Source organism: Pongo abelii, chromosome 7, assembly GCF_028885655.2.
Source record: "Pongo abelii isolate AG06213 chromosome 7, NHGRI_mPonAbe1-v2.0_pri, whole genome shotgun sequence".
NCBI classification, from domain to species: domain Eukaryota; kingdom Metazoa; phylum Chordata; class Mammalia; order Primates; family Hominidae; genus Pongo; species Pongo abelii.
The window spans coordinates 35894037-35920736 of NC_071992.2; the positions used below are offsets into that span (position 1 = coordinate 35894037).

Consider the following 26700-nt stretch of genomic DNA (forward strand, 5'->3'; position numbering starts at 1 on the left):
AGATCACATAGCTATGGGAGGCTTTGATAAGAGAACCCTAATCTTCAACACCCTCCTTGCCACATCCATATTCTATCTTCACCCTGAAGGAAGGCAGTTTCTTGTGTTCTAAACTGTCAGTTGAATGTGATGTTATTGATGAGTTCATACTGCAGAAGGGACACAGAATATGATTAAGGATAATGAGTCTGCTGTTTGGGATAGTTGTCACAGTAACTCAAGGGTTCTTACATGTTATTAGAATTTAATAGCAAAGTTATCCTAAAGAACAGCTCTGATTTCAAAGCTTCTATACTCTGAAACTTAGACTACCAATTGTGGTTGAGGCATTTCATTCTGTGGTTGCTGCCTGCCATGTCAGGCTTCTTATTTTTCACCTTATATATGGGTCTTGAAATCATACAAGGCTACCAGACATACTGTCCATTCTTTGCCCTTTCCTGTCTTTGTCATGTGGCCGATGTGGCTCTCTCCTTTAGGAATGACATTTTCCATCATTTCTACCTGTAAAATCTTGCCTGTCAATGTCTTTCTCATGTGCTGCTCTTCCATGAGATGGCCCATTTTTTTTTTCCTGCCCACCACTTGCCTGTTGATTATGTGTATTCCCATTGCATTTTGTTTCCTCTTTATAGCACAGGTTGCAAAAGTTACTAAAAAGCCAGGGGTTTTGGTCTAGGTCTTGCTGCTCACAGAATAGAAAGCCCATAACTGAGTCAAAAATTATTGCCAGAGAAGGCTTTAGTCTGGTGCTGCAGCCAAGGAGAACAGAAGATACAATCTCTAACCTTCTCTCCAGTGGACTAAAATTGGGGGGGGGGTGGTTATATAGCAGGGAAGGTGGGAAAACAACAATCAGGGAAGGGTAAAGAAGCAATTATGATGGGTGAGGGATCAGGCATTACTGGATGCAGTAATGTGAGTTCCAGTGCCTTTCCTGAGGGTCAGTTTCCTGAGGATGGAACTCAAATGAGACAAATGTAAGTTTCAAGTTTTAAGACCAGGGAGGTACACTTTCTATGTTTATTATTGGAAAAAAAACCCTGTAAATATCAGTTCTATGGGACAATTAGGTTGGCTTTCCAAACTGAAATATGTGCATGAGCCAGCCTGGTTCCTTAAATAAGGGAGGTGGTTGAGTGTAAAAAACCTATTAAGATTATGGTGAGTTTTTGAGCTCCTTATCTAATAGGTAACTACCACTATGTTCTAGGCATTAAGCCCAAACTAATGTGTGTGTGTGTGTGTGTGTGTGTGTGTGTGTGTGTGTATGTGAGAGATCTCTTAGTTTAAAAAATATTGGTAAATAATTCAAATGTTTTTTGAAGAGCTGGGGAGACAAAACAAAAATTCTCCTGAAGACTATGTTTGGCCCATTTCCCTAGTTTATGACCCTACTCTATAGAATTTGGGGACAAATAAATGGTACAAGTCAGAGTTTAATACGTCCATCATTAAATATCTACAGAGAGCAAACATTCTATGGGATCATCCTTCTAGCCTTAGAGTGTCTTTTGTGGAGTAACTTACACATTTTTGTTGAATTGCAGGAAACTTTTGGGGAACTGTGTTCCCCTGAAGTTTGGAGGGTGAGGAGTGAAAGAGGTTGAGAAGAATGAGCTGGCTGGGTGAGTGTGCTACTTTAGACAAGTTGAGACTACTTTTTGTAAACTTTCATTTTGATGATTTATTAACCACTGCTGTTGGTGAATTTAAATATTTTAATGATCAGTATATTTTACTCTTTGCATGCCCTGGGGCTTGCTTTCTTTTTTTTCTTTTTCTTTTTTTTTTTTTTTTTTAAGAAATGGTGCTTAAAAAAATTAAAATAGACTCTCCATTCGATCAGCTTTCAAAATGCTTGGTGCTCACTCTGCCCTGAATCTGGTTCAGCATGGCATTTGATGACTAAGAAACCTGCATCTACCTCCCTAGCAGGCTTTCACTGTGTTGAAATTGCTCTTTAAGTAATTTCATTCCTCTTGATTGAGCCTCTGCAAATTATTTCACGAAACAATTCTTCATTTTGAATGTGAATCTCCACACTTCCACAAAGCTGGGAGGAAGAAAAAAGCATTTATTACCACAAAAAACATTTGCTACCAGTACATTTAAATCTTGCCTTTCTTTTCTTGCCTTTTTAACTATTAAATATCTTTTTTCTCATAAATTATGTAAATGATAGATTGTGTATCTATGGGAAATCTCTGGTGTATATGTAAATTCAGAGCTCCTTAAGGATATAAAGTATTTTTTAAAACAGGTTGGGGAAGGTGAATTTATTTTTCAATCTTAAAAAAAAAACAGTGAAATGTGGGTTTTCCAAACAAAAATGTTCATTTTTTGGTTGGATTTTAGTTACACTTGGCCTCTGTATCCATGGGTTCTGCATCAGCAGATTCAACCAACAAAGAAGAAAAAATATTCTGGGGTGGGAGGGCAGGAAAAATTAAAAAATGATAAAACAAAAATAATATAAGTAAAAATACAGTATAAGAACTATTTACGTAGTATTTACATTGTAGTAGGTATCACTAATAATCTAGAGATGATTTATAGGAGGATGTGCATAGGTTATGTGCAAATACTATGCCACTTTATATCAGGGACTTGAGCATCTGCAGATATTGGTATCTAAGGGGGTTCGTGGAACCAATCCCTATGGAAGGCACCATTGTAGTTTATTTTTTTGTGGCAAGGGTATTTGTTCTTGTGTCAGCATGCTAATATAGTCATTCTTGAGAGGAGATTGTTTTCTTGCTTTGCTGCCTCTTTTTCCACAAAAGCATCATTTTCAGATGAAAGTTAGGGCCTTGACTCTTGTGCCTGGAGTTTCTCCCTGTTGATTCATGCCACAGAGGGTTCCAACTGGGCCTTTTTCTGTCCTCTTGCTTCCTGTGGTTCATCCAGGATCTGTGCAGTGACCAAGTGTGGAGTCGTGATCTGTAACCATCCCTGGATATTCTCCTACTTTATTGGTCCTATCTGTCCCATTTCCTCTCACTGTGCAGTCTTGCCCTTTTCAGTGCCAGCCTTGGCTAATTTCTCCCTCTCTGGGTTGGTATCTAATTCTGTAAATCATTGACCGGCAGGGTGTGGAGCCTGAGTCATGTCACAGAATTGTGATTTTTTTCATTCTTTCTCACTCAACCATTCTGAATTGTCACTTTTCAGCCAATTCTTAGACATGAAATTGAAAAAATATATAAATAGCTTTGTGACTTACCTGAGGGATTCTTTGACCTTTTATTTCCATTGTTTTCACTTTCCCCCCATCCTTAGTTGGAAATCAACAGTCTGCATTTAAAACAAAAACAAAACTCATTGTTCCGCTCTACTAAACCTGAAGAGGAGTGGGGGGATTGTAAGACTCCACAGGGAAGAGTTTGGAGGGTTTATAAATAGGAAAATAAAAAATGAGAAAAAATATGTAAACTTGGATATTTTAAAGGATTTGAAGGTATTCCCATGTAAGTGGATATAGAGTAGTGACATCCTCGACGTCATCTTCAGGTTCTTGGCCACACAGAAACATATGTCCACATTATTCTGCTTCCTTAAGGCAACTTTATGCTGAATTCTGATCTAGAGGTAGATATACCATTAAGCTTAAGTTTCAGGCCTATCTAAGGCCCTGAGAGGGGGCCTAACAATGTGTTCACAGAGTATATGTTCTACAAAATTTGCAAAAAATATTTTTAATTGTCATTGTTCATTTCCTACTCCCTCCTTCCCAGTGATCCACTGTCCCCAGTGGCCCTTGGACATTTTAAGGATTTCTCTAAGGAGAAGTTGAATTAAGGACATTTTAGTTTGTGTTTAGTTAGCTACATTTTTGTGATATCTGTTCCTTCCATGGATAGTTAAATTACTGCCAGCCATCCCAGTTTAGGAAAGGATTCCAGGAATGTTCCTACCAGAGCTATGCTGCCTCCAGAGTAGGGTAGTTAGTTATGGGGTTATCACTTAAAAGAAGATTTAAATTAGTCAATATACAAGAAAACTTAATTGCTCTGAAATTTTACAGCTTTGATATGAAAGAAACTTAAGAGAGGTTTTTCCAACCAAATCTCATATCTTCTCACTTATAAGTTAGGAGCTAAGCTATGAGGATACAAAGGCATAAGAATGATACAGTAGTCTTTGGGAGCTTGTTTGGGGGAAGATGTGGGGGTGAGGGATAAAAGACTATATTTTGGGTACAGTGTATACTGCTCAGGTGACAAGTGCACCAAGAATCTCAGAAATCACCACTAAAGAAATTATCCGTGTAACTAAAAACCACCTGTACATTAAAAACTATTGAAATAAAATTAAAATACACACACACACACACACACACACACACACACACACAAATGAACATAAAAGAAAGGTTTTTCTATCTTTGGCAATCCTATATGTATATGTGACATCTACCAATATTGAGTTGTGATGCTGAACCTTTTCTAAACTATTGATAATAAAAGGAAAACTTAAACAACTGAAGTTGAATGAGATATTTAAAATCTTCTTAATAGAAAATTATTTTTATAAAATTATTATAATCATGCATTGTTTAACAACAGTGATGCACTCTCAGAAATGTGTCAATGGGCAATTTCTTTATTGTGAGGACATCATAGATTATGCTTACACAAACCTAGATGATATCGCTACTATACATCTAGGCTATATGGTGTAGCCTGTTGCTCCTAGGCTGTAAATCTGTACAGCTTGTTACTGTATTGAATACTGTAGGCAATTGTAACAAAATGGTATTTGTATATTTAAACATATCTAAGCCTAGAAAAGATACAGTAAAAATGCTGTTACAATCTTATGTGATCACCATCATATACGTGGTCCCTGGTTGATTTAAATGTTATGAGATGGTTGACTCTATATGAAGAGGTGATCGAATTATGAGCAGTCAAAAATGAGAAGAAAATATCATAGATATTTGTCACAAAATTAATTAGTGAAAATGTTATGTTATTTTCTGAATATTTGTCATGTTTGTGGCATCTGCCAGCTTTTAAAAATTTGTATTTGTTATTATCCTTTTCTGATTTATTTTTGTACCCTAGTTTTATATTTGAAATTTTGTGTTATTTTTCTTAGGGCCTTCAAGATTGTAAAAGCTTTTAGGCCCTACAAAACCTGGATCCATCCTTGATCTGACTCATCTGTAACCAGCTGATACTTTCTGTCCATCAGCTGAATGTGGCTAACTGAGGTACCCAGATTAAAAGCTTAGAGCCAACTTCAGATTCTGGGGAATGGGACTCTAGCCATGTGATGGCCACTCCCTGGTAGCAGTATGATCCCTATTCCTTCCTGTTGATCCCAGATTAGCTACTTACCAGGTAGGACAAGGATTGGAGTGCTTTGGAAAATTTCCTGAAGTCATAAACCCAACTAGTTTAAAAATTGAATCATGCCATATACTGGGGAATCAGTATATACCCTCTGGGACTTCTGTATTGTAACCTGAAGTCTAAAAAGTACTTTTAAGTAAGCAGACAAAAAAAAAATTCTATTAGGACAAAGTGGGGTTAGGAGAAAAATCTTTATATAAAACCCACAAGAATTTTCAAGATTAGGATTCTAAATATTCTATGAAAGTCTATAACATAATCTAATAGGAGCCTTTATCATATTTACTTTGCTTTGTCCAAAATTAATATATGTAGTTCAGCTTTATTTGGTCAGGGTTAGCATGATATATCTTTTTTCATCTCTACTTTTAATCTATCTGGATCTTCAAAATGAGTTTCCTTTAGACAACATATAGTTGAGTCTTTTTTTAAAAAAAATCTACTCTGACAATCTCCATCATTTAATTGGTGTATTTGAACATTTGCATTTAAAGTGATTATTGATCTAGTTGAAATAATGTCTACTGTATTTGTATGTGTTTTCTATTTGTTTTCTTTTTTTTTTTACTTCTACTCATTTTCTTCTTTCCTTGATTTTAAGCATTTTACGTGATTTCATTTCTTTCCTTTCTTAACATATTATAATTCCTTTTTAAAAAAATATTTTTAGTGGTTACCCTAGAGTTTGCAATATACATTAATGACCAATCAAAATCCACTTTCAAATAACTATACTCCCTGTAAACCAAAAAGTGATTGAGAGCCGAGCATGGTGGCTCACACCTGTAATCCCAGCACTTTGGGAGGCTGAGGCAGGTGGATCATGAGATCAGGAGTTCAAGACCAGCCTGGCCAAGATGGTGAAACCCCGTGTCTACTAAAACTACAAAAAAATTAGCCAGGCCTGGTTGCGGGTGCCTGTAATCCCAGCTACTCGGGAAGCTGAGGCAGAGAATTGTTTGAACCTGGGAGGCGGAGGTTGCAGTGAGCCGAGATCATGCCACTGGACTCCAGTCTGGGCGACAGTGGGAGACTCGTCTCAAAAAAAAAAAAAAAAAGAAAAGAAAAAAAAGTGACTGAGGCAGGTATCTCAATCAGTTAGAGGTTTATTTAACCAAGGTTGAGGAAGCCCAGGAAAAAACTCAAATCACAGGAACATCTGTGATCTATGTTTTTTCCAAAGAGGGTTTTGTGAACCCTCTTTTGTATTTAAAGGGAAAAGAGCAAGCAGAAGGGAGACAAAACGGAGGGGAGTATAGGTTGTGAGGCAGATGGTTACATTCTAGTGAGGCTCGGATGAGCTTCAGTGAATCTACATTTTACATGTGAAAAAAGAAGCTGGTCAATTATGCATTTTCTTTCACTCAGTAAATTTACATTTTATGTAAGATAAAGTAAACGTGAAACGAGGGAGTAGAGGAAATGAGGCTGTGACACGGGACTGTGAAATTACAGGTACCTGTTTGAAAACAAAAGGGAAATAGTGTTGGTGGCTCAGTTCCCAAGGTTAACTTTCCCTTTGGCATAGTGAGTTTGTGGCCCCAAGATTCTATTTTTCTTTCACATGCCTCACAGATAGTACAAGTACCTTACAACAGAGTATCCCTAATTTCTTCCTTCTGTCACTTATAACGTTTCTGTCATTCATTTCACTTACCTATAAGCTGTAATCACTGAATAAATGACAGAGCTACCAGAGGTAAAATTCACAAAAGTGTTGGGGACCCCCTGAAACTGGGCACCCTCTGAGTTTTTAATTCTCAAACTATTCAATACTGATCCTCTAGTAATTTGTCAATTATAATTTAAAATCTTCCCCCCAATATGGCTTTTGCTGTGCACTTCTCCTCCTGGGCTTCTGATCTGTAAAGTTATAAATCTCTGTATTTGCCTCTCTATCTTCAGTTTTGGGGACAGCAGTTTTTCCTGTGGCCTTAATTCTCTGACAGATCTGATAAGGTTGTTGATTTTCAGTTTGTTCAGAATTTTCCTTGTTGTGAGGATGGGAGTGATGACTTTCAAGTTCTTGGACTTCCAGCCTCTAGAATTGTGAGAAAATAAATTTCTGTTGCTTAAGCCACTCTTCTGTGGCACTCTGTGATGGCAGACCAAGTAGATTAATACACTACACCTATTTCAGATAATATACTGGCAATGCGGCAATGAAGAGTTTACTAGCTCAACAGTGACTGACAGATCCTAGAATTAAAATGATTACTTTATAAAAATTTGCATTGTGTTAGATGCCTACTTTCTTGTAAAGGAGCTCTTTGAAATAATTTTTAAATTTGGGTTAGAAAAATTGTAAGAAAACATTGCTGTAAACAAAGAAAAAATAAGAGTCTCCAAACTTTTTTTTTTTTTTATCATATTACCTTGTAGATGAAGGTCCAAAGCTATGCACTAATGTTAACCGAGTAGACCACAAATAGAAAAATGGTTGAAATTTACATATGAAGATTTGTCAAGATAGAATAAAACAAATGCAGTCAGCTATAAACATATATTAAACAGAATCCCTGAAAAAAGCATGTGAGGTGCCAGATGAAAAAGTTGAGTGTGATAGCTATATTGAACAGGAGACAGAGTCAGGTACTGTGATGAGGAGGGGTAGCTCCATAGCTCACTAGTGTTGTTGTCTTTGATAAGCTGTCTAATGACTCTAGCTTTATTTTCCTTGGAGCACGATGATATAATAATCCTATCCTGGCCATATTGCAATGTGTTTGGGGGGATTAAGTGATATTGAGAATGTGAACAGGCCTTGGCATCTTATATTACTGGAGAGTGAGTATTGCTGTGAGGATAATGGACGTAATGTAGGAGACAGCTTCTAATCCAGTGCTCAGCCCAAAGTAGGGACACTTTATAAATGGTTCTAGAATAAATGATAACTGCTAAATAGCCTAAACTGAAACTCTAATATTCTGGATTCTAATCTTCTGGAGGCTTTAAAGATATGCTCTAGGGTTTTTATAAATGTAACAGGTATATTGAATCTAGAACTCTCAGGGTATAATACATTTTTTTTTTTTATTACCAACCCTGTCCAATTTACATTTCATCCATGGGTGAGTTATTTTTCTTTGTTCTTAGGTGGGAAATTTGACATATCCTGTAATTTTTCTGCTCATTCTTAGATAACGTAGTCATAAGATCATGAGTCACAAAGCACTAACTCTGTTCTGTTTGTTTTATTTGTAACTGTTCAGTACTCCATTCAAGATATTAATAAGTCTTCTTCAATCTTCCATTAAAAGTCATCTCCTTTCCTTGGATATGTACTTGGGTTGCAGGCTACCTTCAGGGCTGGTTTCTTTTCTCTCATTCACTTCCTTCACAAGCGAGTGACTTTTACTATTTTGGGCCTCTGGTTTGGGAGATAAGAGACTGAGAGGTAAAGGGATAAAGCAGACCTTACTTTAACTGGGCTACTTCAAGCTCTGTGGGCCTAGACAACGGTTAGAATGGACTCTTTCTTGGTACGTCAATGGATTCTTCACAACTTCCAGTTATTGTCAACTCTTGAAACTTAGGTATTGTTACTTTATTTCTCAGGCTGCCACGCGCCTCTAAGCACCTGATTCTCTTGTGGTTTACTTCAATTGCTGTTCTTTTTGTGTTCTTATTGACTTGGGATAGGATTTTAAAGGGCTATGGCCCAGGTCTCTTTCTCATGAGTCTATATTTGCATCAAAGACACGTAACCATTTTGCTTGCAAGACTAGGAAGGTGTAGGGGGATTCCAATGATGTCACTTTATCCTGCTGCCATAGGATAGCTATTTTAGAGTCATATCAGGATCACATGGAACACATAGAAAGCTCTTCCAAAGCTCCCTCTTGCTGTGATTGGGTGAAATTTTAGCATCTCTCTCACCAGCACTGCATCTCCCCATAGCCCCCACCTTTACTGGGGAGGACTCTGCAGTTCAACAGCTCTTTCTAAGGAAAATCTTACAAATCCTTCTTGTTTCTCTACTTTCTAACTTGGCTTATATCCTTGATCCTTCTGAAAGGTCCAAGACTTATGAAACCATGCCTCAACTATCTCTTTTTTTTTTCTTTTATCATTATTATTATTATTATACTTTAGGTTTTATGGTACATGTGCGCAATGTGCAGGTAAGTTACATATGTATACATGTGCCATGCTGGTGCGCTGCACCCACCAACTCGTCATCTAGCATTAGGTATATCTCCCAATGCTATCCCTCCCCCCTCCCCCCACCACACAACAGTCCCCGAAGTGTGATGTTCCCCTTCCTGTGTCCATGTGTTCTCATTGTTCAATTCCCACCTATGAGTGAGAATATGCGGTGTTTGGTTTTTTGTTCTTGCGATAGTTTACTGAGAATGATGATTTCCAATTTCATCCATGTCCCTACAAAGGACATGAACTCATCATTTTTTATGGCTGCATAGTATTCCATGGTGTATATGTGCCACATTTTCTTAATCCAGTCTATCATTGTTGGACATTTGGGTTGGTTCCAAGTCTTTACTATTGTGAATAATGCTGCAATAAACATACGTGTGCATGTGTCTTTATAGCAGCATGATTTATAGTCCTTTGGGTATATACCCAGTAATGGGATGGCTGGGTCGAATGGAATTTCTAGTTCTAGATCCCTGAGGAATCGCCACACTGACTTCCACAAGGGTTGAACTAGTTTACAGTCCCACCAACAGTGTAAAAGTGTTCCTATTTCTCCACATCCTCTCCAGCACCTGTTGTTTCCTGACTTTTTAATGATTGCCATTCTAACTGGTGTGAGATGGTATCTCACTGTGGTTTTGATTTGCATTTCTCTGATGGCCAGTGATGGTGAGCATTTTTTCATGTGTCTTTTGGCTGCATAAATGTCTTCTTTTGAGAAGTGTCTGTTCATGTCCTTTGCCCACTTTTTGATGGGGTTGTTTGTTTTTTTCTTGTAAATTTGTTGGAGTTCATTGTAGATTCTGGATATTAGCCCTTTGTCAGATGAGTAGGTTGTGAAAATTTTCTCCCATTTTGTAGGTTGCCTGTTCACTCTGATGGTAGTTTCTTTTGCTGTGCAGAAGCTCTTGAGTTTAATTAGATCCCATTTGTCAATTTTGGCTTTTGTTGCCATTGCTTTTGGTGTTTTAGACATGAAGTCCTTGCCCATGCCTATGTCCTGAATGGTAATGCCTAGGTTTTCTTCTAGGGTTTTTATGGTTTTAGGTCTAACATTTAAGTCTTTAATCCATCTTGAATTGATTTTTGTATACGGTGTAAGGAAGGGATCCAGTTTCAGCTTTCTACATATGGCTAGCCAGTTTTCCCAGCACCATTTATTAAATAGGGAATCCTTTCCCCATTTCTTGTTTTTGTCAGGTTTGTCAAAGATTAGATAGTTGTAGATATGTGGCATTATTTCTGACGGCTCTGTTCTGTTCCATTGATCTATATCTCTGTTTTGGTACCAGTACCATGCTGTTTTGGTTACTGTAGCCTTGTAGTATTGTTTGAAGTCAGGTAGTGTGATGCCTCCACCTTTGTTCTTTTGGCTTAGGATTGACTTGGCGATGCGGGCTCTTTTTTGGTTCCATATGAACTTTAAAGTACTTTTTTCCAATTCTGTGAAGAAAGTCATTGGTAGCTTGATGGGGATGGCATTGAATCTGTAAATTACCTTGGGAAGGATGGCCATTTTCATGATATTGATTCTTCCTACCCATGAACATGGAATGTTCTTCCATTTGTTTGTATCCTCTTTTATTTCCTTGAGCAGTGGTTTGTAGTTCTCCTTGAAGAGGTCTTTCACATCCCTTGTAAGTTGGATTCCTAGGTATTTTATTCTCTTTGAAGCAATTGTGAATGGGAGTTCACTCATGATTTGGCTCTCTGTTTGTCTGTTATTGATGTATAAGAATGCTTGTGATTTTTGCACATTGATTTTGTATCCTGAGACTTTGCTGAAGTTGCTTATCAGCTTAAGGAGATTTTGGGCTGAGACAATGGGGTTTTCTAAATATACTATCATGTCATTTGCAAACAGGGACAATTTGACTTCCTCTTTTCCTAATTGAATACCCTTGATTTCCTTCTCCTGCCTCATTGCCCTGGCCAGAACTTCCAACACTAGGTTGAATAGAAGTGGTGAGAGAGGGCATCCCTGTCTTGTGCCAGTTTTCAAAGGGAATGCTTCCAGTTTTTGCCCATTCAGTATGATATTGGCTGTGGGTTTGTCATAAATAGCTCTTATTATTTTGAGATACGTCCCATCAATTCCTAATTTATTGAGAGTTTTTAGCATGAAGGGTTGTTGAATTTTGTCAAAGGCCTTTTCTGCATCTATTGAGATAATCATGTGGTTTTTGTCTTTGGTTCTGTTTATATGCTGGATTACATTTATTGATTTGCGTATATTGAACCAGCCTTGCATCCCAGGGATGAAGCCCACTTGATCATGGTGGATAAGCTTTTTGATGTGCTGCTGGATTCTGTTTGCCAGTATTTTATTGAGGATTTTTGCATCAATGTTCATCAAGGATATTGGTCTAAAATTCTCTTTTTTTGTTGTGTCTCTGCCAGGCTTTGGTATCAGGATGATGCTGGCCTCATAAAATGAGTTAGGGAGGATTCCCTCTTTTTCTATTGATTGGAATAGTTTCAGAAGGAATGGTACCAGCTCCTCCTTGTACCTCTGGTAGAATTCGGCTGTGAACCCATCTGGTCCTGGACTTTTTTTGGTTGGTAAGCTATTGATTATTGCCACAATTTCAGCTCCTGTTATTGGTCTATTCAGAGATTCAACTTCTTCCTGGTTTAGTCTTGGGAGGGTGTATGTGTTGAGGAATTTATCCATTTCTTCTAGATTTTCTAGTTTATTTGCATAGAGGTGTTTGTAATATTCTCTGATGGTAGTTTGTATTTCTGTGGGATCGGTGGTGATATCCCCTTTATCATTTTTTATTGCATCTATTTGATTCTTCTCTCTTTTTTTCTTTATTAATCTTGCTAGCGGTCTATCAATTTTGTTGATCCTTTCAAAAAACCAGCTCCTGGATTCATTTATTTTTTGAAGGGTTTTTTGTGTCTCTATTTCCTTCAGTTCTGCTCTGATTTTAGTTATTTCTTGCCTTCTGCTAGCTTTTGAATGTGTTTGCTCTTGCTTTTCTAGTTCTTTTAATTGTGATGTTAGGGTGTCAATTTTGGATCTTTCCTACTTTCTCTTGTGGGCATTTAGTGCTATAAATTTCCCTCTACACACTGCTTTGAATGCATCCCAGAGATTCTGGTATGTTGTGTCTTGGTTCTCGTTGGTTTCAAAGAACATGTTTATTTCTGCCTTCATTTCATTATGTACCCAGTAGTCATTCAGGAGCAGGTTGTTCAGTTTCCACGTAGTTGAGCAGTTTTGAGTGAGATTCTTAATCCTGAGTTCTAGCTTGATTGCACTGTGATCTGAGAGACAGTTTGTTACAATTTCTGTTCTTTTACATTTATTGAGGAGAGCTTTACTTCCAAGTATATGGTCAATTTTGGAATAGGTGTGGTGTGGTGCTGAAAAAAATGTATATTCTGTTGATTTGGGGTGGAGAGTTCTGTAGATGTCTATTAGGTCCACTTGGTGCAGAGCTGAGTTCAATTCCTGGGTATCCTTGTTGACTTTCTGTCTCATTGATCTGTCTAATGTTGACAGTGGGGTGTTAAAGTCTCCCATTATTAATGTGTGGGAGTCTAATTCTCTTTGTAGGTCACTCAGGACTTGCTTTATGAATCTGGGTGCTCCTGTATTGGGTGCATATATATTTAGGATAGTTAGCTCTTCTTGTTGAATTAATCCCTTTACCATTATGTAATGGCCTTCTTTGTCTCTTTTGATCTTTGTTGGTTTAAAGTCTGTTTTATCAGAGACTAGGATTGCAACCCCTGCCTTTTTTTGTTTTCCATTTGCTTGGTAGATCTTCCTCCATCCTTTTATTTTGAGCCTATGTGTGTCTCTGCACGTGAGATGGGTTTCCTGAATACAGCACACTGATGGGTCTTGAGTCTTTATCCAATTTGCCAGTCTGTGTCTTTTAATTGGAGCATTTAGTCCATTTACATTTAAAGTTAATATTGTTATGTGTGCATTTGTTCCTGTCATTATGATGTTAGCTGGATATTTTGCTTGTTAGTTGATGCAGTCTCTTCCTAGTCTCGATGGTCTTTACAATTTGGTATGATTTTGCAGTGGCTGGTACCAGTTGTGCCTTTCTATGTTTAGCGCTTCCTTCAGGAGCTCTTTTAGGGCAGGCCTGGTGGTGACAAAATCTCTCAGCATTTGCTTGTCTGTAAAGTATTTTATTTCTCCTTCACTTATGAAGCTTAGTTTGGCAGGATATGAAATTCTGGGTTGAAAATTCTTTTCTTTAAGAATGTTGAATATTGGCCCCCACTCTCTTCTGGCTTGTAGGGTTTCTGCCGAGAGATCCGCTGTTAGTCTGATGGGCTTCCCTTTGATGGTAACCCGACCTTTCTCTCTGGCTGCCCTTAACATTTTTTCCTTCATTTCAACTTTGGTGAATCTGACAATTATGTGTCTTGGAGTTGCTCTTCTTGAGGAGTATCTTTGTGGCGTTCTCTGTATTTCCTGAATCTGAATGTTGGCCTGCCTTGCTAGATTGGGGAAGTTCTCCTGGATAATATCCTGCAGAGTGTTTTCCAACTTGTTTCCATTCTCCCCGTTACTTTCAGGTACAGCAATCAGACATAGATTTGGTCTTTTCACATAGTCCCACATTTCTTGGAGGCTTTGCTCGTTTCTTTTTATTTTTTTTTCTCTAAACTTCCCTTCTCGCTTCATTTCATTCATTTCATCTTCTAGGGCTGATACCCTTTCTTCCATTTGATCGCATCAGCTCCTGAGGCTTCTGCATTCTTCACGTAGTTCTCGAGCCTTGGTTTTCAGCTCCATCAGCTCCTTTAAGCACTTCTCTGTATTGGTTATTCTAGTTATACATTCTTCTAAATTTTTTTCAAAGTTTTCAACTTCTTTGCCTTTGGTTTGAATATCCTCCTGTAGCTCAGAGTAATTTGATCGTCTGAAGCCTTCTTCTCTCAGCTCGTCAAAGTCATTCTCCGTCCAGCTTTGTTCCATTGCTGGTGAGGAACTGCGTTCCTTTGGAGGAGGAGAGGTACTCTGGTTTTTAGAGTTTCCAGTTTTTCTGCTCTGTTTTTTCCCCATCTTTGTGGTTTTATCTACTTTTGGTCTTTGATGATGGTGATGTACAGATGGGTTTTTGGTGTGGATGTCCTTTCTGTTAGTTTTCCTTCTAACAGACAGAACCCTCAGCTGCAGGTCTGTTGGAGTACCTGGCCAGCCGTGTGAGGTGTCAGTCTGCCCCTGCTGGGGGGTGCCTCCCAGTTAGGCTGCTCGGGGGTCAGAGGTCAGGGACCCACTTGAGGAGGCAGTCAGCCCGCTCTCAGATCTCCAGCTGCATGCTGGGAGAACCACTGCTCTCCTCACAGCTGTCAGACAGGGACATTTAAGTCTGCAGAGGTTACTGCTGTCTTTTTGTTTGTCTGTGCCCTGCCCCCAGAGGTGGAGCCTGCAGAGGCAGGCAGGCCTCCTTGAGCTGTGGTGGGCTCCACCCAGTTCAAGCTTCCAGGCTGCTTTGTTTACCTAAGCGAGCCTGGGCAATGGCGGGCGCCCCTCCCCCAGCCTCGCTGCCGCCTTGCTGTTTGATCTCAGACTGCTGTGCTAGCAATCAGCGAGACTCCGTGGGCGTAGGACCCTCTGAGCCAGGTGAGGGCTATACTCTCCCGGGGCACCGTTTCCTAAGCCCGTCGGAAAAGCACAGTATTCGGGTGGGAGTGGCCCGATTTTCCAGGTGCCGTCTGTCACCCCTGGAAGGGGAACTCCCTGACCCCTTGCGCTTCCCAAGTGAGGCAATGCCTCGCCCCTGCTTCGGCTGGCGCACGGTGCGCTCACCCACTGACCTGCGCCCACTCTCTGGCACTCCCTAGTGAGATGAACAGGGTACCTCAGATGGAAATGCAGAAATCACCCATCTTCTGCGTCGCTCGCGCTGGGAGCTGTAGACCGGAGCTGTTCCTATTCGGCCATCTTGGCTCCTCCCTCAACTATCTCTTATAAATTTTTCACATGAGAATCATCCCACATTCACAGTGGTATCTGATATGTCTTATAGTGATGCTTTTGTTGAAACTTAAGCATCATACCCTACTACAAAAACAATAAATTATCTCCATTAAACTATAGATTTAATCCTGAGGAATTAAATCTGTACCTTTTTATAGAATGGGACCTGCAAAGATTCCATTGTAAAAAATTACACTTTTAAGAAGATTGGAAAATTAATGCCCTAGTGAAACACTTTGTTCAAGAATATGTCCATGTTTCTAGGTGAATATTCTTTATTTAACAAAATATGAATCTGCTATGTGAATAGCACTGAGCTTATTTTTGGGCAAGTATCACTGCTATTGTGACCACTATTAAAGCCTACAGTCAGGTAACCAGAAAGCTATACAGGGAATTCCTTGCCCTTCAGATCTGGGCAAAATATTCTATTATGTTGGATTCCATGCTCCTCCCCCATTGTCTCCCAACATTTCATTATTTTTAGTAATTTTGTTAAAGATATGCAGGCTGATGACAGGCAGATGGAGGGATTATGTCAGCAAATATTCAATTTTTTGACATCTCACAGAATCTGCTTCGTCCTCTCTCTTTCTCTTCCCTCCTTCTCCAGAGTAACTAGCAATTTCTTTCCCCCATTTTTCTCAGATCAGTTCTATCCTTAGGCCTTGTTGGAGTTGTATCTTGCACACTCAGCCCTTTTCTAAGCAGATACAGTTCACTTCATAATGGAAATTTTGGTGCATCTAATTTATCCGTCAAATTATATTAATAATAACCTAACCCACACTTGGAGAGCACTCTGCAGTTTATAAAACACGTGAATCTACATGGCCTTTTGATTTTTTTTCATTTTCTTAGGGTGCAGATAATATAGGCATTATTATTTGCACCTTATAGACATAGGACTGTTAAAATATTATCTGGATTGGTGGAATTTGTAATAGAGGAGAGAAGACATATAAAGTATAAATTATGAAAAAAGACAATTTTAAAAGTGTTCATAAATAATGTAATGTAGTATAGATTAGATAGCAAGTACTTTGAATCTGATAAACCAGAGGAGACTTTGGGAAAGAGAAAAACATTTTTTCTGATGACTAAAAAGAGGCAGCTTTTTGTCCAATCAAAAACCTTTTTTGAAGGTTTGACATGACCCCTCCATCTGCCTGTCATCAGCCTGCATATCTTTAACAAAATTACTAAAAATAATGAAATGTTGGGAGTGAGACAATGGGGGAGGGACATGGAATCCAACATGATAGAATATTTTGCCCAGATCTGAAGGTCAAGGAGTTCCCTATATAGCTTCAAAAAAGGTTTCTAGAGAAGAAAATTCTAAGCAGATAGGTTCGTCAGAGTATGTAGGTGAGAAAGCAGGCAACATGTTTAGAATATGACTGATTTCTAGGGGCTGAACTGCAGAAGGTTAGTTTGTGGCCAGTGTAGGAGGGAATGGTTGGAGGGAAATTTAAAGTACTGTGAACAATTTCCTCTTGTTTTATTTTCTATTTTCAATTAGATAAAAAAAAATGATAGTAAGTACCTATAACCAGATACATGTGAGGATTTGTGTTGGCACAATCAATCATTCATAGGCTCATTCTGTTTAAAAATTAAATCTATAGAAACTAACAGAGCTACATGGAATTGTTTGTAAAAATATTTATTCTCATGGGTGTATTACTCTTATGTTACTGGCAACAATGTTAACAAGATGCAACTACTTTTTGGAATTATCTTATCAAAGGAGGGCATTTCCTATCATTTTAAATAAACATCCTCCCAAAGATTTATATTGGAAAATCTGAGGGCAGGTTCTTTCCTGTTACAGACAATAGTTAGAGGGTGTATTGTTGATGGCATTAAAAGGTATATTAAGGAATTTGTACTTTATTTGCTGTGCAAGGCAGTATTTAAAGGTTTTGAACAGAGAAGGAAATTGTCTAACCCTACTAGGTGTGAGATACATAATCCAGTAGGTTCTTTAGTTTTTATAGATAAGAACATAGAATTTTTAAATCTGTCTACAATCTAGTGGTAGGTGAGAAGATATCTATCTAACATTATTTCTTTCAAAAATATTATTTAAGCACCTACTATGTGTCCAACACTTTTAGGGTCTGGACAGGCAGAAACTCTGCTGGTGATGGGCCAAGAATGTGAGAGAGGGATAAACACCACCACCAAAAAACAAAGAAAAAAATAGTGAACATGATTATTTCAATTATTTATAAAGTGGAAAATTTCATACAAATAAGAACAAGAATAAGAAAATAACTTGGGTGTCAGCGTGGCTACTTAAGATTGGGAGGTAAATTTTGAGCTGAGACCTAAATGCCAGGAAGACACAAATCATGTGGAAGTGGGCTGAAGAGATTTCCAGGCATGGAGTAGAATAAGGGGAAGCATCCCAAGGCAGGAGAAAGCTTAGGCTATTAAACAGAAAAATAGCTGAGTAAGCAAAGATGGAATGAGAGGAAGTTATACAGGGAAGCAGAGGCCAAGTCCTGGGCAGGCTGGGCCATGGAAATAATGTATTGTATTCTCAGTGTGATATGGGAAGCCATTGAAGGAGATTAATTTAGGAAGGGAGGCAGTCTGATATTTATTTTAACTTTGATTTTTAAATTGACAAAATAGTTGTACATATTTATGAGGGACAGGGTTGTTTTCATATATGCAATGTATAGTGATCACATCTGGGTAATTAGCATACCTATTATCTCAAACATTTATCATTTGTTTGTGTTGGAAATAATCAATATTCTCCTAGCAATTTATAACTATATATTATTGTTAATTATAGTTATCATATGGTGCTATAAAATGCTAGAACTTATTTCTCCTATCTAGCTGTAATTTTGTATCCTTTAACAAAATTATCAAGCAGAGCTGACTCATTGCCATGGGGATGGCACCAAGCCATTCACGAGGGATCCACCACCCATGATCCAAACACCTCCCACTAGGCCCACCTCCAACAATGGGGATAATGTTTCAGCATGAGATTTGGAAGGGCCAAACATCCAAACCATATCAGTCCCTTCCCCGGCCCTTCCCAGTCACTAGTATCCTCTGTTCTACTTATTTCTTTTTTCTTTTCTTTTTTGTTTTTATTTTTGAGACGGAGTCTCGCTCTGTCGCCCGGGCTGGAGTGCAGTGGCGCAATCTCGGCTCCCTGCAAGCTCCACCTCCCGTGTTCACGTCATTCTCCTGCCTCAGCCTCCCGAGTAGCTGGGACAACAGGCGCCCGCCACCACGCCCGGCTAATTTTTTGTATTTTTAGTGGAGACGAGGTTTCACCGTGTGAGCCAGGATGGTCTCGATCTCCTGACCTTGTGATCCGCCCGCCTCGGCCTCCCAAAGTGCTGGGATTACAGGCGTGAGCCACCGCGCCCGGCCCTGTTCTACTTATTTCTATGAGATCAATGTCTTCAGCTTTGGCATATGACTGAGAACATGTGAAAGATCTCTCTGGCCTCTGTGTGGATGCTTCTTCATAAGAAAGTAAAGAGAAACAATATGACCAGTAAGGATGCCATCTTAGTTTCCATGCTGGAGATGATTGGTGCTTGCGATAAGTTATGAGAGCATTTAGTGGCTTGGATTAGGTTGGGTCGGAGTCTCAAGTAGGTAACAAATTTCTGAGGGAAAGAAAAAAGAACAACATGTCATTTTATCTGTGACAGCAGCATCATGAATCCTAATTATAATGGATTATGTAGACAAAAGATCATTCACTTCTCTTTAAGGAGATATACCACCAGAACCAGTTTAGCATTACAAATCTATATAAAGGAATCAGTGATTTAGAAGGCTGTTGCTTAGAAAACACGGGTAGTTAATTTCATAGAGAAATCTTTGTTTTCATTTCCCAATGCTGGACTGCTAGCATAATGATTTCAAATATTCAAGATACATAAATGTATATTTAGTTAATTTTTTTTTTTTTTGAGTTGGAGTCTTGCTCTGTCACCCAGGCTAGAGTGCAGTGGTGTGATCTTGGCTCACTGCAACCTCCACCTCCCGAGTTCAAGGGATTCTCCTGCCTCAGCCTCCCAAGTAGCTATAATTACAGGTATCAACCACTACGCCCAGCTAATTTTTTTTTTTTTTTTTTTTGTATTTTTAGTAGAGATGGGGTTTCACCATCTTGGCCGGGCTGGTCTTGAACTTCTGACCTGCCCCAGCCTCCCAAAGTGCTGGGATTACAGGCGTGAGCCACAGTGCCCAGCTTATTAAAAATTTTTAAAATAAAATTATAATTATATATAATAAAATTATACAGATATGTAAAAAATTAGTACAGAAGAATTTTCAATGAAAAGCAGCAATCTCTTGCTCCAACTAACCTAATGCCAGTCTTGTTTCCTGGAATGAAGTTTCAATACTCCCTTTTAGTTTTTCTGAATGTGCAAATTCAAAATAGTAAGGTTATGCCATTCTTCTTCTTTTTTTTTTTTTTTTTTGAGACAGAGTCTCACTCTGTTGCCTAGGCTGGAATGCAGTGGCACAATCTCTGCTCACTGCCACCTCCGCCTCCCAGGTTCAAGCAATTCTACTGCCTCAGCCTCCTGAGTAGCTGGGACTACAGGTGGCTGCCACTACACCTGGCTAATTTTTGTATTTTTAGTAGAGATGGGGTTTTGCCATGTTGGCCAGTCTGGTCTCGAACTCCTGAGCTCAAGTGATTCTCCCGCCTTGGCCTCCCAAAGTGCTGGGATTACAGGCGTGAGCCACTGTGCCCAGCCCTTATACCGTTCTTTATTGGTATATATTTATTGGTATATTTACTATAGATGTTGCTCGACTTTCTGCTGGAAACCTAACCTGAACATCAACCCTTGTGCTAACCCTAACCTTATAATCTCACTTACATGGCCTGTCTCCCATATAATTACACAAATATTCTGAGTTTAACCATCTTCACTGGTTAACTTTGCAACTGCAAAAAGGTGACTTAAGTCACATTATTTTCTCCCTGGCTTACACCATGGGGTATATTGATAGTCCCTGTTCCCACCACCCACGTAACCTCTGTTACCTCTACCATTTTTTATTGTCAGGATGAATAACATTCATTTCTTCACTTTTCTTATCTCTCAACAAAAGAGGGATTTAGAAAGTGAATATATGGAAAAGATTTTGAGAAAAATTTGTTTTTTTTTTTTCCTATTTCTATTGCTCTTGCAGCCTGCTCCTTCCATGTTTAGCTTTCTTGTGTTAAAGTAAACCATTTAGTATTTTTTTCTATGAGGTCTTCGAGAGTAGCACATTCTTAACCTTTTTCTGAAAATATATTTTTTATGTTTACATTTGAGTGGTAGTTTGACTTAGAGTAGAAATCAAGGATAATAATTATTTCTTTTAGCACTTTGAAAATATGATTGCATTGTCTTATCAATGGGGTATCTATTGCCAATTTGTTGTTCCTGTTAGATGATGTGTTTGTGATTTTTAAATCTCTGGTGTGGTAGCAGATCCAGTAAGTTATCTGTGGCTATCTACTATTTTTTCTTAATTAAAAATAGAATTAAGCCGGACGTGGTGGCTCATGCATGTAATCCCAGCACTTTGGGAGGCTGAGACAGGTAGATCCCTTGAGGTCAGGAGTTCAAGACCAGCCTGGCCAACATGGCGAAACCCTGTCTCTACTAAAAATACAAAAATTAGCCAATCATGGTGGCGCATGCCTGTAATCCCAGCTACTCAGAAGGCTGAGGCAGGGGAATTGCTTGAACCCGAGAGGTGGAGGTTGCAGTAAGCCGAGACTGCACCACTGCACTCCAACCTGGGCAACAGAGTGAGACCCTGTCACAAAAAAAAAAAAAAAAAAAAGCTAGCATATGGGTTCACAGATATCACCTTCACAGTTTGGTTTAACTATGTGGTTAAGTTATACCAAGGTGTATGCGTATGCACCTTCTAGTAAGGGGCTCTAAAAAATGTACATGGACCCTTGCTTCCTACTTCCAGGGATTCCAAGAACTACAGAAGCTATCCTGGACCCAGCTACCCAACCAGTCCTAGAACACTTACCTACAGAACTATGCTGTCACTATGGTGGCCAATATCACATGTGGCCATTGACTACTTAAAATACGACCAGTGCATCTGAGGAACTGAATTTTAAATTTTACTTAATTTTGAATAACTTAAATTTAAATGCTAATATTTGATTTGGGAGTTGAAAACTTTTGAAAATGTTTGTAACAATTTGGGTATGTGAATGTACTTTTTTCACAGTAAATGAAAATATAATGTCCACATTGAGATCTGCTATAAATGTGAAGAATTTAAAGACTTAGCAAAAACATGTAAAATACAGTAATCCCCCCTTTTATCCATGGACAGGTGATATGTTCTAAGACCTACAGTGGATGCCTGAAATAGGAACACGTTTCTGTCATATCTTCCACACACAAATGTAATGCCTTTTCCATCTTAAGCTCTTACCATGCACTGTGGTTATATATATTTTTTTTCCACATAAAGCTTTTTGAGTTTTATTTTTTTCCTCAGGTTGGAGATTCATCTTAACATGCATGCATTTTGAAACACTAACAGTGTCTCTAAGTGTTTAAAGCAGATATTAGGTAAGCACAAGGGATTGAAAATTCCTATTTAAAAAATGGAAATTGCGGTGAGATACTGAAATCACACACACGTGGTGGGGTGTTAGTTTGTCCTGCTTCCCCAAAAGCTGGGTCTAAACTTCATTAGCATTTTTTGGTTATGATTATCTGACCTGATACTGGGGTGTGCTGAGAAGCACTATGAGCTCCCCCAGACGGTGTTGGCTCCATCACCTCACAAAGTGGCTTTGAGCAAGGGTAAGGGGCTCCTGTGGAAGCTTCCACCCTGGCCTCTGCCTGGGATCTCGGCACAAGCTGCTGAGGGACAGCTGAGTCTCCTCTTTCCCATGGGGAACATTCTAGAGGAGTGCGAGGGCCAAATCACTCCCTCTTGCAGATGGCTAGTAGACTTGGGGTCAGCTGTCTAAATATGTTTTCCCTTTGAGGACCCCCTGCCCATATGAGTGCCAGAAAGAGGTGAGGCTTCCAGACTTGGAGTGGCCACAGGTATAAGGTCAGAGCTCTGAAGGTTGTTAAAACACATTGTCACTTCTGGCTCCAAACACCTGAGTAGCTCAAATGCTGGAGTGCTGCAGTTTTCTCTCTCCCACCCTGAATTGGTAAAAAGACAGCTGAAGGGGTAGGATTGCCTACTGAGTAAAGGCCTGGGTCTTTGGCCCACCTCCCCATGGTATGCCCTGGTAGACCATGAAGATGGGAAAGTCACAGGGCAGGGTTCTAGCCTCATGCCCTGAGCCTGCCAGGAGACCAGTTTGAGACCTAAAGCACGGGCAAGAGAAAAAGAGTGAAGCAGGGAGAGGGGACGAACAGCCTGTGGTGGGAACTTAGAGATTACCACTGACAACACCGTGGCTGTAATTTCTGCAGTTTGAGGTGGGCCAGCAAAACTAGCAGAGATTTCTTTTTCCTTCTTCAAGATTTCATATATAGAAGGTTTGTTCTTACCGTAGATCTTAGCAACATCAGTGAATGATTTTTTTCTTTTCCTATTAAGTGAAGATCTTTCATGTTTTCATTTAAAAGAAGTACTTTGGGCGGGCATGGTGGCTCACGCCTGTGATCCCATAACTTTGGGAGGCTGAGGCGGTCAGATCACGAGGTCAAGAGATTGAGACCATCCTGGCCAACATGGTGAAACCCCGTCTCTGCTAAAAATACAAAAATTAGCTGGGTATGGTGGCACACGCCTGTAGTCCCAGCTACTCAGGAGGCTGAGGCAGGAGAATCGCTTGAACCTGGGAGGTGGAGGTTGCAGTGAGCTGAGATTGTGCCACTGCACTCCAGCCTGGTGACAGAGTGAGACTCCGTCCCCGCACCCCACCCCCCCCACCAAAAAAAAAGGACTTCACAGCTTCTCTTCTGGCAGGTCCACATAGCCAGCAAAACTACTCTTGTGCTTTAGGGCCATTATGAAGTAAAACTAAGAGTGACTGTGAGAACTGAAACCATAGAAAGTGAAACTGTAAATAAGGGAGGACTACTGTATCTAATTATTTTTGTGTTGATTATACATTGAACTAAACTGATATTTTAGATACATTGCATTAAAGAAAGTAAAATATTAACATTAACTTTTTTACTGTGGCTGCTAGAATTTTTAGAATTATATATGTGGCTTGCTTTATGCTTCTATTGGATTGAGGTGCTTTAGATTATTACATGAGAAAAGAAAATGAATTTCAATCATTTTGAAAGCATTGTATTTCTTTTTACTTTATAGCTAAACATATATAAACCAAAACAAATACCGCTGTTTTTACAGTTTTTTTCTTTGTGTTTGATGTTCTATTGTTTCACTATGGTATGGCTAGGTATAGATTTATTTTGACTTATTATGCAGAGGATTTGGTGTGCTTTTCTAATGTCTTAAATTCTGAAAAATCTATCTTTAGTCCTTTTAATAATTCTTCCTTTTTCTCTATTTTTCCCCCATTAGGAATGCTTATTTGATGTGTGTTGTGCCTTTTCTTTCTAGCCTATGTATCTTATAACTATCTTTTTTCTTTTCTATGTGCTGAATTAATGTATTTTCTCAGATTTTTCTTTTAATTCATTAATTTTATTTTTGTTTGTACTGTTAAATCCACTGGTAATATTTCAATTTCCCTCATTGTATTGTTTATTTATGGCATTCTTTTTAATCTTTAGAAAAATCTGCCAGTTTTTTTCATATACTTGTCCTATACTTTCCTGTTTCTATTTCTTCTTTATCTCTTTAAGCATTTTAAACACACTAATTTCAAAGCCTTTCTCATATTGCATTACTATTTCTAGCTTTAGACTGTACATTTTCCTGTCTACTTGCATTTCCTAATGGTTCTTTAGTGTACTTCATTTCCTCACATAATTTATCATGTTTGGCTATGTATCCATTTTCAGCGATGGCCATTTTCCATGATAGTCCTTGCTACAAGTCTTGTTTGTAGAAGCATTCTTACAGTGTAATTTTGTACTGGTCTCTGATAAATTCTGAATCCGTTTTTCATGCAAATTCCTTGGCTTGGAATTCACATGTCCTTGGAGCATATGAATTCAGATCCTATCCCTGCAAATGGCATTGGACTGTATTCAGACTTTTTAAAAACGTGGACCTGAATGGATGGGAGCCTTCCTCGTCAAATCCCAGGGTGTCACGTCAGGTTTTTCTAGACCCTATTTACAGCTGGGAGAAGGCTTTGTGACTCCTGGCCTTATGCAGGAATCATGTCTCTGGATTCCTATCCTCTTGAGGGCAGTGGACTGGACTCCCATCTCTGCAGGGAACAGAGAGTATCCCATTCCCTAGTTTTTAAAACCCACTGTGGTTTCCAAAATACTGTGAGGTATTTTGCTTTCAGTCCACAGTAGCTACTCTGTGATTTTAGCTTCCTTTTATTTCTGTCACCTGAGAATTTTCTATTCTTGGTGCCAAGTTTAGTTATGGTTTTGAAAACTTAAATGTTATATTTTATTCAATTTTTCTCAATTCGTTTGAAGTGGGTGTTGTGTGTATATTTTTCCATCAACCTAATACACCATTCCAGAAATATTTTGGTTGATGATATTTATGTTACCAAACCAAACTGGATCTGTTTGTCCATGGGCAATGCCAAACACCAAAGTACTGGGTTTTTGTGGTAAGAAAGGTTTCGTGCAAGTCAACTGGCAAAGAGACAGGAGGAAATCTGTCTCCTTGAACTGGGGTCTGGGTTGGGTTTTATAAGCATAGGGTAATGAGGATGATCTGATTGGATCTTGCAGTGAGGTGAAGTGAAGGAGTGTTATCTAATTGGATCCTGCCATGGGGTGATGCCAGAGCTCAATCTTATTGGATCCTGAATCCTGTCATGCAATGTCCACTTCTTAATTCAGTCTATGCTTCTCTGCCCAAGCACTTAGGTTGTTACTGTGGTTGCATGCTTTGTTCATCTGGGCATGCTTAGGTTATGTGACCTTCAGTCTGAGGGTCTGTGGCAGCTGAAAAACAACTCACAACTCTGTTATGTAAAAGTTCAACCAGATTGGCCTGGTGTGGCTACAGTTACTCTTTCTAGTTTACAATGAAGTCTTCGGTGTTTTTGTTGGTTAATCATGAAAGTTGAAAATTAATAAACAGAGTTGATATTATTACAGCTACGTAGAGAAAGTTTACTTCAGAGCCATCTGATAAGATAGAATTTATTTTTGGATGTAATATCATTGCCACTATGTCACTCAAAGGATAATTATTCTATCATCACATTAAAATACAGACAGGTATTGCCATAGGTTCTAGTCTTTGCTCATGAGACAATGTAGACAGACAACTCATAGGGTTCTCATATTTCTGAACATCTCAAGAGCAGAGGCACTGACTCTCCCTTTTTCTCTGGATTATCTTTTCCAGATTGTATAGTAATCAGTCATGGAAGAAAGAGACAGTATCTTTTTTTCTGGAGCAAACAATAGGCATTCTTACTGCCCATTATAAAAGATTTGGGTTCTCTAAGCTCAGATTTCCTCTCTTGGAATGCAAACCACTCCTGGTGCAGGCATCTATCTGGGCCCCTTGATGTCACCCTTATGGGACTTGGGAGCAATGGACTCTGACATAAATATGCTGATGCACATTGTATTAGTCCATGTTCACACTGCTATAAAGAAATATCCAAGACTGGGTAATTTATAAAGGAAAGAGGTTTAATTGATTCACAGTTCCACATGGCTGGAGAGGTCTCAGGAAACTTACAATCATGGCAGAAGTGGAGGCAGGCACCTTGTTTACAAGGCATCAGGAGGCAGAGCATGTGAAGGAGGAACTGCCAAACACTTATAAAACCATCAGATCTGGTGAGAACTCACTCACTATCATGAGAACAGCATGGGGGAAACCGCCCCCATAATCCAGTCACCTCCCTGCTTCGACATGTGGGATTACAATTTAAGATGAGATTTGGGTGGGGACACAGAGCCAAAACATATCACACATGCTGCATGCTTTGCGATGAGTGATAAACTTTATCTCTGACCAGCAGTCTTATATTTTCTTCCTGCATTCATGCATCTGTGGCATGCTGACATGTTAGTTTGCAAGTTGGGTAAAATCTCAGACACTTTGTAGTTCTTGACAGAGATTTACAAGCGGTTACACTAGAAAGCTTCTGGAAAC

At 39.0% G+C, this 26700-nt stretch overlaps 1 long non-coding RNA gene across 1 annotated transcript; it reads right to left on the bottom strand.

Annotated features, from left to right (window-relative positions):
* Window positions 1-1438: 1438 nt before the first annotated feature.
* On the bottom strand, window positions 1439-15483 carry LOC129060954 (uncharacterized). The gene is made up of 3 exons (XR_008527862.2): window positions 15356-15483; window positions 3227-3297; window positions 1439-2056 (listed from the first exon to the last, which is right to left on the bottom strand). It is a non-coding gene; the product is annotated as an uncharacterized LOC129060954 (long non-coding RNA).
* Between the last annotated feature and the right edge of the window lie 11217 nt (window positions 15484-26700).